The sequence below is a fragment of the Bombus terrestris genome, chromosome 7, assembly GCF_910591885.1.
Source record: "Bombus terrestris chromosome 7, iyBomTerr1.2, whole genome shotgun sequence".
Taxonomy (NCBI): Eukaryota; Metazoa; Arthropoda; class Insecta; order Hymenoptera; family Apidae; genus Bombus; species Bombus terrestris.
Genome location: NC_063275.1, coordinates 14,360,164 through 14,372,830, shown reverse-complemented (window position 1 = coordinate 14,372,830; position 12,667 = coordinate 14,360,164). Strand labels below are relative to the sequence as shown.

General features: G+C 41.5%; 1 protein-coding gene across 6 annotated transcripts in view; it reads left to right on the top strand.

Annotated features, from left to right (window-relative positions):
* The window catches only part of LOC100645287 (discoidin domain-containing receptor 2), a 220,535-nt gene that overhangs the window by 116,594 nt on the left and 91,274 nt on the right, over positions 1-12,667 (top strand). The gene's annotated exons all lie outside the window — the stretch shown is intronic.

Sequence of the window (12,667 nt, the reverse complement as noted above, 5' to 3'; positions counted from 1 at the left end):
AAAATCTCTAGGCTGCCCGGGGCAGCTAGAAGCATCCCGTGCCTTGGCTCGGCTGGCATTAAAATGTTAAATAGCACATGGCCTGCAAAGTACGCTTATAAAATCCTGTTATCGAGAGCCAGAACGAGTATCAGATAACGAGATGCGAGAACATAGCTAATAAACTGTAAATATCCAATTAATCGCTAATCGATAGGAAAGGAAAAAACGGGCAAGAAAAAAGAAAAACGAGGGAAAGTGTTCGAGCGAAAGGATAGGTTCGAATCGATCCTTTTTCACGGTATGGAAGTCGCGAGTAACTTCGTTGGAAGAAAAATCGCGAGGTCAGATTAACCTTGATACACTCGGAAGCCGAGTGTCTATCGTTTGTCAAAAAGAGGAATCGTCTTCCTGACATTTTTACCAGCGATATTACGATCCTGATTCGTTGCGAGCGTCGGACGGCTGACAGCCAAATCGATTCGGCACATTTACGAACCGAGGCAATTTATGAGGGTCGCTAGAAACGCACCGCGGATATCACCGACCCATGTCTGTTAATAATGCGCCTCGACATGCTCCGTTTCGTGACGTTAGAAATAATATTGAGAGAGGCGCGATTTCGCTCTATTCTTTGCTCTTTATTCGCTTTATTAACGGTTCGATTTGGAACCGAAATAGAGTCTTTAACGTCGATGATTCTTTTCAAGCGTTTAAATCGTTCGCCGTTAAAGTTGAGGACGATTTAGTAGTACATTATCTGCAATTGTAATTGTAATTACGCTAAGATACATTATTCAGAAAGATACAGAAACTTTTTTTAACCTATAATATACATATTTCTAAAAGATTTCTAATTTTATCAGAATAAATAAAAGTTACAAGTCAGATTATTAAACCAATTATAAATTTTCAAACAAAAATATAAACTTCGTGACACAAAATACGGCATGCATTTACAGAAAAAATGAAACAGTGCCCAATTAAGTAAATCGCAGCCCTCTTGTACAATAATATTTCTTTCTTTCCGATTTCGGCGTTATCTCACAGAGTTAAGTAAGACAGAAAGCAACTTATGTACTCGATGAACTCGTTTAGGATCCGTGTACAGGCAGAGAGGGCAATAGTTCGGTCGTTTCAAGCGAGTTTGCAGGTGCATAGAAGCAGGCACGAGCCCGGTTCGATGTAACGGAGGATAGAATCGAGGGAACGAGTTGGGTGTTGTAGGGGCGCAGGGGGAGGAGCTGGGTAGGGTGAACTCGACCCCTACAAATTACCTCCAATTTCGTGTAAATTCCTCGTTCCTGCGTCAGCATAATACCTGTATTAGGACGGCCAGCTCGGGCTCTTAGGCGGCAATAAATCTGTATTAGGGCGAGGCGTTGCTCCTCTTAGCAAAAGGGGTACAACGCCCCTGGGCCTGGCTAATTTTTCACCACCACGTTTCGTCTACGACCAGCTGTCTGGTAAGATCTCGCCCTAAATACAATTCGTCGGACAGTGAAAGAGAGACAAAGAGAAAGAGGAGAAGTGTGAGCAATCGTCGTTCTCTCGATACATTGTCCCCGTTTCGATTTTCACCTCTCTCCAACCGTGACTTCGTGCGACGACGAATTAGCCAGTAGTGGCCACTAATTAGACCGCAATCGTGGAGCTCTAATTCGCTTCTGTTTGTACCGCGTCATTCCGTTAATCTTCGCGTGGAATTCTCGGAATCAAGATTCAATTTGAGTTTCCGTATATTCGTTGGTTGAACAACTGCTCTGAAGAGAGGGAAGAACAGGGAAACTCGTGGAAGATTTTGCCATCGTGGGGGATGAAAGCTGGAAATTCGAAACGACACGATATCCACTGCTGTGAGTAAGGGTTCGGTGACTGTGCCTGCTTACGTTTATCGCGATACACGCGCGTTATCTCGCCGAGATTGACGATAAGCTCGAACGTGCCACGCTAACGTACGATTATAATTATAGATGGAAGATACGTTTCCATTAGGAGGTTCAACCGTGTATTGCGGTGTAAGATCAACCGCGTTGCAGGATACCTTTGACTCACGAGTTAATTTATCGGTACGACTGCGTTTTCGATGGCGAATAAGTTCATCTGATTTTACGTGTTAGATTAATGCCAGTTATTACCCCATAATTTACGAAGTTTCCTCCTGGGAGTAGCTTTATTACGTTAATAGCTACATGTCGTCGTATTATTTCTTCGTGCCTCTATTGCTATTACTTTGTTGTGAAAAAATGGCTACAAGGAATGATTACTTGCTTATTAACGTTTATGAGTTTTATAAAAAATTCATATTTTCACCTTAAGTATACGTGTTACATACAAAAGCGTCGTTCCGAATTGTTTGAGATAGAAACATCGTAGCTTTTATACGTTGTTTGTATTACAAACGTCGTCGTTTGTTAGAAATTCAGGAAAAGCAATCTACTCAATTTCTCGAAGGAACAACACAATTTTTGCGGGAGGTTCTGAAACTTTAAGCAGCCCACCGCTGGGCGCAAACCTGGCTTTTGTCTTCCGTAACAAACAATGTCGCGTTTCGTTCGAGCGTTACAACTCTGACCTATATCCGGCTTTGTGCCGGGCGTTCTCGATTTTCCAGCGTGAAATATGCACTGCATTTCCATCGTATTGTTACCGCACAAAGGTCCGGCTAGCGTGGGAAGCGACGGTTTTTGTAATCGGCTAAAAAAATGTTTATCGAAAGGAAGCGCGAAAAAGAAACGTATTTGTCGTCCACTCGCTGTGTAAACCATTTTATACTGTCCTGTCGTGGCCACTCTGGTTTCGCCTATTTCCACACAATGTATCGAGTGGAATTCCTCTGTCAACGAAGACAAAACGCTGTCCTCTAAAATTAATTCGAACATTGTGTTTTTTAATCCTCGACCTTCCACCAGTTCCCGAATGTCAAAACTCTCAAAGTGATATGTGAACGAAATGTCATTGTTATTCTTGAAAGCTCAAATTTAACGCTATAATGGCCGGTAATGCCGCAGTGACGTTAAATAGCCGCTAATACTACACTGGTGTCACGTGTTATTTACCTATTTATGCGTTTCTTTAAATATTCATTACCTTCATTTTACTTTTCAAATTGCAATCAATGAATTTTCTTATGAATATGGTGAGAATCACATTTTAATAACTCTTAACGTGGAAATTATACTTGGGTGAAATTAGGTCGACATAATCTTAATGTTCTATACGTTCGTTATCGTCTAATATTAATATTGTAATTTAATTTTTATATAAAAAAAGAAATATATTTCTTATAGAATTTCTTATTACAAATTGTAAATGCCAGGAAGAAAGGATAGTCATCCTCGATCACGATTAGAACAGTCATCAAGCTAAACCAGGAAACCTGCCAAGATTTCCTTGATACCACTCCCAGAAAGAGCGTGCGAATCGTTGGGGCAGAATCACGTGAAGTAAACTCGGAGAACGGGATACAAGAAGGCTAACAGGGTTACATCGCGAGGACACTCGTTCATTGGGAAAAAACGAAGATCGATAATGGCTCACGGGAGTGGATGAGCATCTGTACGTGCTAGGGAAAAAGTTTTCGTTTTCGTGGCCGAGCTAGTGACCGTTCGTATCGTTTTAGAACTGGCACGAGACGGAGGGCCGCACGAAGGAAGAGTCTCGAAAGGCGAGTCGAAGCCAAGTGGGAGAAAGCTACGGTAAAAACGCCAATGATAGAGAGAAAGAGCAGAATGACGAGTTGGAGGAAATAAAAGAAAAAAAGCAGACTGAGAACCAAGTAGAAAGGAAAAAAGGGAGGTGGGAGCCAAGCATGACAGGCCAAAATCTTCGACAGAGGGAGCACGGGGTGAAAAGGCGGAATCACGCAGACATAAAACGTCCTACGGCGTTACGTGCGCTTTCAGCGGTCGAAGCCAACGAAAAATGGTGGCCATATTCTCCCGACCTTCCAACCGGGGCTATCTTCCACTTTGTTACGATTCGAAAACCCCGCTGGCTCTGGTCCCTCTCTCGTTCTAGTGATTTATGAACCGACAACTACACCCTCCGTCCTTCGCCATTCGCCACGGCGTATCCCCCTTCCTTACATCCCCCTCTTCCTTGTCTGTCGTAGTCTCCTCTTATTTTTTATTTTTCTACGTTTCGTATCGCCAGGTACGTACCGTGGTCCCGCGTGGCACGACGAGTCTTGATACGTCATATTATGCCCGAAGGAACCGTCTCCCCCTAACAGTCTCTTACACCCCCAATCGTGACTGTTCGCGTGACGACGTTACACGGTCGCATAAATCTTGGCCAGCCGCGTGGACTGTGGCTGTGTATCGATGTAAACCACCGTCGGATTTTCTCTGGCTTCGAACTCGAGCGAAGCCTCGAACGGCTGACCGGTGCGGTTCCAGGGATTTCGGGGCCAAGATCGGCGAATTGTTTCGATAAACGAAATTTACGTGGCAGATGTGTGAAACAGCGCTCGCCCGTTCGAAATACCGGTTCATTCGCGGTCGTTGAACGCGATTTAGGGGGCCGTCGGTGCTGGCCCGAGAGTGAGCACTATTTGGGAAAGAGATTTTGGAAGCGTATGGTTATCGACCTTCCTAAATGGCTATACCATAAGAGCTTCTTGCAATGGTATATGATAATAGGAAGTTTCGAGCGAAAGGACGAAAATTTATCGACTAGCGCGTACACGACGATTTCTGTAAGCGTTAAAGTCAACTGTATAGTTTCGTGATTTTTACGAGTATTAATGAAACAGGATGGGACTGAGCTCGACGGAGATAGACGAAACAGTTGGAAATTTCTTAGCGTCAGGGTTTATAGCCGCCTGTAAAATTTGAATTCCAACCCTGCAAGTTTGTCCTGCTGATTCTTTAATGCGGCTTTTAAAAGTACCTGCAGATTGAAAATTTTATACCTAACGAAACTAGAACGAGATAGTCACGCAACGTAACACCGCGGAAAATTCCTTTCCGAAATCTACTCCGTTTTCTACTTATTTTAAGAAATGTTATCCGGACCTGTCGACTAGAAATGTCTGACTATTCGACGAATCGGATGACTTGCTAACTTATGCATAATAGCAGTTTTACGATCGAAATAACCCGTCTTAACATTCCATAAAAGTAAACCGTGGAAGCTTTATGTCTGGGTGATCAATCGGCAACCATTAAATCGGTCGACCCTTGAATGTGCTTTATCCATGGAAGCCACCCGCCATCGGCCCCATCGGCCCGCTTATCCCGTTGAAACCTCTTTGTTTCCTGGCTCTCTACATCCGAGACGACTGGTTTCAACGCAGCGAGAGCTTCCCTTTATCCCAGAGCTGATTCGTTCCGAAAACTCGGTGAAATTCTTATCGTAATTGCACGGTCCTCGACACCAAATCGGGGTTATGCGTTCAACGACGCTCGCAAATTGAAACAAGGAATATTGTTTGCAAATAATTGCGAATTATTTCCCCTTTCGTTCGAGGATAATCGTACTTGATCGTCCTAAAATCGATCCTCGATAGTTAAACGTGTTGAAGATTCGTCCAGAAGGCCGTATCGACTGCAAGCCGGTGATTCTCGACGGCTCGTTCTCGATTTTTCTTTTGTTTCCCTCCGGTTGGAATCCGACTGGCGACTCGTTCTATCGAACACGAATCCTTCTTTCTTTCTTAAACCGTGCAAAACCACTCGACGCGCGGAATGATTCATTTCGAAGAGACGGTAAGAGCGGCCGTTTCAACCGAGATAACATCCAATCGCGCTTTAACAGCGACGTTCTGCCTTCGTTAAATTAACATACTCGTTAAGATGTAACTGGGTCGTCGACCACGGGGGTATAGCGAGTCTGCGATAAGTTAGCTTGCGCTTTTTGCGCGGCCGACGTGAAACGTCTTACGATTTTTCACGTGTCTCCGTCGAACCATGACGCTCGACAGTGGAAAATCCTTGGGGAATTCTATTCATTCCTTAGACAGTCTTTTTCTTATTTTTATCCATGTAAAGGGCCGACATGGGGTACGGAAATTGAAAGTGGAATTTTGAGACGGTTCTTTGGAATTTCTTATGTTTTTTTTTCTTCTTTTTTGGAAAAGTTGTATTTAGAAAAAATCCACGTTCTTGAGCTTCGATAATGGTGCTACTACGATCGTCGCGCGATCTCATGAACTATCATTTCGATGAACACGCTAGAGCAATCAAACATGTATCTACACACATATGTATATAGATTCTTGTGCATCTGGCTTTTCACATGCTACATTCATCAGAACACGCTGTGTAGCCACAACCTTCCTGGTGACAGGTGCTAAATAGAAAGTAAATCGTATATGCATTTAAAATTTACATCAATTACAATTGTCTTCCAAAATTTATCGTTAAATTTAACAAATCGAACGAAGATTGAAATCGGATGTAACAATTTGTTTCGGAAAAAATGTCAATGTTTCATGTACGATGAAAAATTGTTCGAAACATTTGAATTGGAAGCACAAGAACGACACTACACGTGATACATATTCATGCGACAATCTTTGCCCACATCCCTATCCAGTTTCACGGGCCTCAAATATTGACGTACAGCTGGACAACAAGCTGCACTATCGACACGAAGTTTGATTTCGTAGCACTGAACTTCATAGAAAATTTTATCGAGTCGATATCCGAGTCGCTTTGACGGAAACCCACTATCTCACGAACGAAACGAGCGCGTTTCATCCTTCGAATTTCGGTATCTTTAACAATTCCTGAATGAATAGTATCAGAGGCAACTTTATCGTCGGCATGCGAATGTTCGTTCTTTCAGACGGCGGATTAGAATTGAAAATCAGCCGAGGAGGAGCAGGAAATTCGCGTTTGCCGGAAGAAATGCGATCACGTGCCGCCCTAGGCTTACAAACTTTATGATCACCCCGTGCATAAACTTCGTACAAAGACCGTGCTAGTACGCCCACATGCTTTTAGTTTTATTTAAGGTCACTGTCGTTCGTAGACGACAACTGGCCCGTTATTGAATATCGATACTTATCGTAAATCGCGCTGCCGATGTCCGCGTTCTTCCCCCGAGATTCTTCCGCGATTGAAAGAAGAAAGTCGACTATTCAACGTTTACGGGATACTTCTGCAAGTATAATGCACGAACGGCGCCTCGCCAATGCGTGGATCGTCTTTAAAGATTGTTTCTCCGATGTTGGAATCGCGATGCAGACTGTTTGGTAGCGATCATGTGTCTGCGGATCACGAGTTGTGCAGTAGAGTTTCATACTTTTAAACATTGTTTGATAAGTTTTATCTTATTATCTGTTGCAAAGTCGTACGAAGAAATATTCCGAGTTTCAGCTATTTTTAGCTTTGACTTAAGAAATAAAGTGGTCATAAAAAGTATTACGATGCAACCCTATTTTCAAATGAAGTGCTTTTTTTTATCAAGTTCCATACGATTCATCTTCATAGGATCACATTTTTGAAGCCGTATGAAAATACGTATGAAAATATATTACGTTACGAAATTTAACATATTTGGATTTCATTAATTACTGTGTAAATGCTATTTTCATAATTATACAATGGTGTTTCAATACTTCTTATAGCTATTGTATACAGAATATGGAAAAATGTTTGAAAGGCAGATAAATGGAATTGTGCTGAAATTTGTTTTATTTAAGAAATAACTTTAGGAAGCAATATGAAAATTATACGTATATTTTAGTTTTCTAATGGAGATCTATATTTTTGATATCCACGTACACATGCTCTCTTCTTTACAAAATATTATATTCCAACATGGTATCAAATAAATCATGTTGTATTTAATAAGATAAAATAACGCGTACAGCTGGCAGGTTATAAATCAGCTTTTTCAATAATCATAATGAGATGAATCATTTTTGTTTTACACGAACGGTATGCAACATTTCCGGGCGTTACAAGATTACAAACATCGTATCCATGAAATGCAATCGAGAAATTGATTCACACATTGTTACGGGTTCCGCGTCCCGATTGTTTTTGAATACAGACGCGAGATCGCGTTATTTTGCATGATTTTAAATTGCGGTTTATTTGTTTTATTGCCATAACAATTTCGTATACCGTGAAATTGAATGTAGCGTTGGATATCAAGATTACATTTTCGTTAATACGTGTGCTCGTGTATGACATCCGACTATGTTTCAACTTAACTTTGGAACACGAATTTGTGCATTTTCAACAAGGAAATCGTATCTAAACATCAAGCCAGATTTAAGAACATGTTTGATTATACAGCAAAAGTAGACAGTAGACTGTCATTAACTCCTAAAATAATCAAAAGTATCCATCGTAATTAACCCATCGGTCACCCTTAAGTTATATCCAACAAAGTCATTTTCTCATATCCCTTGCCAATTTTTATTATCCAATCAAGATCAATTTTTTCTTTCTCCCACTACATGCAATTGTAATGCAACACTAACATAAGCTAGATTATAATCCAGCTACTCTATGCGTGAACATCACATCGCTATGTAAGTAAAACATTCCCAAATCGCTATAAAAATAGTCGACCAGTACTCCACATAGTTTCATCGAGAAAGACGCGATATATATGTATACACAGAATCGCGAGTCCGACAGAGCAGGAACCAACTTTTCTCCAGAACATCGGGCTGGGAGGGGGGCATTTATTTTTTCATCAAAACGGAGCAAAACAGAAGGATCGTGTGCGTCAAACGTGAAACACGATTCGCGTGAATGCGAATGCAGTCGACAGCGACTGGCGGCGGAAATAGAAGAGGGAAAAATGACACGGTCGCTTTGTGAGCCGGTGATATTTTCTGATTTAAAGTAACGAGCGAAAACCGTATCAAGGTATCGAATTTCTATGAAGGAGTTTCGTCGGTCGATCTGCCTGGGGCTTCGGTATTATTCCGCGGCGAGCGAAGCGTAGAAAGACGCAGCCGATAACGAAAATCTATTTGGTTGCTTCCGCGTTCCGCGAGAAGCGTGTGAACACGACCTCAAGCTTCGTACATGGCCGCGTACGTGCATCCTTATTCTACTGTGTTCGTGCGTATCTCACGCCTAGCGCGGCGTATGCACGTACCGCTCGATTTTCAGTTTCGATTCATCGGGACCGAGGCGAGTATCGAACCCACGTATCGAACATTCCGCGCTTCTCTTTATTCCCCTTCCGGTCCCCTGTGAAACCGTGAGCAACCGAGACGAAATTCTCGTTAGCGATAACGTGAAATTCTATTTGCAATCATCGGTGACGCGGCGTGTCTGCCTTATCGAGTTCCAGCAGAAAGTCTCTCCTCCGCGAGTTCTTCAACTCGGGATCTTTCTCCCTTCCGTGCATATTTTCGCGAGAAAGCGCTGCGTTTTCTCAGCCAGCCCACCTTCGCTCGTCGTTTCTCGTAAATTCGCGTGCACGTTGGAAATCGGATTTAAAGCGAACCCGATTTTATCGGGATTTCGTTTCGTTCGAGAAGTTTGTCTGTTAAATGTTGGATCGGAATCAACGTTTACCGGCCGCGAAGGTAAGCCGGTAAAAGCGTTATCGTTCCGCCCCCTCCCTCTTTTCTACGACGATTAAGGTTTCTTTCTAAAGGTTGCAAAGTTTTCGGAACAAAGTGATACGATCTTCTCTTGGTGAATCACCGCACGTACAATGTGCTTTTTGTTTCTTTAGTTTCTACTCTTTTCGTTGTACTCTTGATGTGAATGCTCGTTTAATGTACAACAGATCTCCATTTATCTAAACTCCAATTATTGGAATTTTAGTTAATGCCCGTTTAACTGAGCATTACTAAATGGAAACTTTCGTTAGTTGAATTTACTTATCCAAACGCGAGCTGCTATTAAGTTAACGAAAAATAATAGGTAAAGAGGAAAATTGGTAAACTTCTTAATAGGAGTTCGTATAATTCATATAATTATGAGCACCATTTATCTCAACATATCGGGAGACAAACAGTTTATATTGTATTTATAATTGGATTTCATTTAATAGTAAAAGTTCACCAATTTTCTTCTCTGACTATTATTTTTATTGTTACTCAGATAAACAGAGTTCTACCGTAAACGAAACCGCGAGAAACCGTTGCTATTTTCGTAGACGGTTGTAGCGTGCCATCGCTAGAACAAAGAATCTCGTCTGACGTCGTTACTGACCTAGCACGACCATCCTCTGTCCTGTTCTTACCCTCGTGGAAAACTTTGCTCATCGGTATTGAATTTAGGTTTTGCACGATAGCGGAGAGTTTAAGTCGGTACAACGAGTCCGAAGTTGTTGCAGTAAGTTGTTGTCTCACAAAAGGTGAATCACGTATCTCTCGGCGACGTATGAGCATCGTACGACGAAAGAGTTTCCGGTCGAGTCACAGGGATGACTTTTGCGGATTGTCGTTTCTGATATATGACGAACCGAAACTTTGTCCCCGCTTTAGTTTACAGAAGCTTTCATTATGCATGTGCGCCGCCGGAGAGCTCTGTGCCGCGGCAATTTCACTTCGCAAACACTGGTAAATCTCGAATGGAATATTCGATGCGCCCTAGACGGCTGAATTTCATTTTTCCTTAATGGAGTTCGCTATACTATACCACGCTGTCACTGTACCTTCGGTATTTGCATACTTAAAGGGGTATCGATAAGGGTTTGTTGTCAGAAATTCTCGATTGTCATCCGGAAATTTATTATTATGGACGAAGGATATACTTTACCATTTAAAAGCATCCGAACGTTCGTTTATTTTCGGCAAAAGGTATCTTGATTAAAAAATGACGAATAAATCGAACACCGATCATTTTATTCTTCACAATATTACATAGAATATTATTATGAGGCTAATATACAATAATAAAACTTCTAAGCGATAAAACGTTTGTAATTGCCAAACTTCGTGGAAGCATTTTGTTGCTTGACAAACTCTTGAATACAGCGGTGGTATCTCCATAGTAAGCGTGTGCACCAATGTATGTACTAAAATATATTGCTGCTATACTTTCTAATAAGTAACATAAATCTATAGTATACTGATTCCATAGAAGAGTAACGACGGCTTCTTCTAATTATCGATTTATAGACAATTTACTTCAATTTCCTACAAGTCGACCAACTTATCCTAACTATTAATTCATACGTTGAATTGGTCGAATTGACCAAATCCGGACAAATTGATCAAAGTCTCTGGATGCTTACGCAACGACACTTCGTGACATCTCTTTTGTCTATTACAGTTAGGATTATCGAAATATTATCGATCGTGTCGAAAGTAACGTTAGACATTACAGGTATCGAAAGGTTTCGGCTTGATGCTCGAAGGATGACCTCGTAACTCCATCGTTTACCAGGTTATTGAATACTTCCGACGTGCTGTATAACGCGAGCATTTAATTACGATATTAAGTCCACTGAATACCCAGCGTGCTTTTCATTTATTAAATTCGTTCTAACGCAACGTTCCAGCATGCACGCGTATCTCGTTCGAAACCTGCGTAACTCGTACAAAAGCCGTCACGATCTTTGTCCCAACGAATTTAGATACACAAAGGTGTTTCACGGATGGGGAACGTTTTATTTCAGACAACGAAAGCCGCTCGCCGAAAAACACAATTTACCTTTTATTTTCTACGCGGAATGTCCGCCATTGTCGCCGCTGAGATTTCCTTTTTTGCCGAAATTTTTTTTTGTTCCTATTCCTCCATTTTTTTAACATATCGATGTTTCACGTGCCCTTTACAGTCGCGAAATATTCTGGGGAAAACGAAATCCTCGACAACGAACGCCGGTGGAGGCTTTATAACCGATATCGGGCTGAATCGCGCCCGATTCAAAAGTATAAGTTTCCAACGACGAGTTTCAGCGTGTATCAAGCCGAAACAAAATTAAAAAAAAAAAAAAAAAAGGAAAGGAGAGAAAGAAACAAGGGAACGTGCTTAACAAGGCCCGCCAGACAGATATTCACTGAGGATAGTCGTTGGATACAGTCGACGATGTATTTCGTCGACTGTCCACCGTTGAAATATGCTCAGCCACGCAGTTTCCATCGTTCCATAACGATTTCGCGTAGCTTTTGCCGAAAAGTTTCCGCGTTTCCGCGGATATGCTGACTCCCTTTGTTTTCCATCCTCCTTCCATCCCCTGTTCGAAACTGGAACATTCGAAGCATCGATTAAACTACGATTATTCAACAACGTACCAGGTGTGAAAAGTTTCTTGATAATTTATTTAAATCGGTCGCGATAAATTACCGCAGCCGCGGTCACCCTTCTTGTCTCTCATTGTTTCTGTTCGTGTAGACGTTTTCATTATCGCACTAAACTGTCGTCGCGTGTACGCTTTATTCTCGTGATTAGAGGTCGTAGATTTAAGGATTTGGAATATCAACTTATCGTAGAACGGTGTTCATTGTAGTACTTATGTTGAGGTTAGATTTCCCTAAAGATTTTTGCGGTTCTAAAATATAATATTCATGCTAGATAGAAATAGTAAAACTTTGTTTATATATACCGCGTTCCAAAACTGCAACATCGTAATAAAATTTGTAATCGCTATACGAGTGCGAGGTACAAAAGATAAGAAGGCTTCTGATTCTTCGATACTTGAAACGCCATATTTCTCTATCGTAATGTTCCTCTTAAATACGCATACAGTGTAAAAATGATCTGCTGTTATTATAGAGACTGACTGATACGCTACAATCCAAATAACGTTACATCGT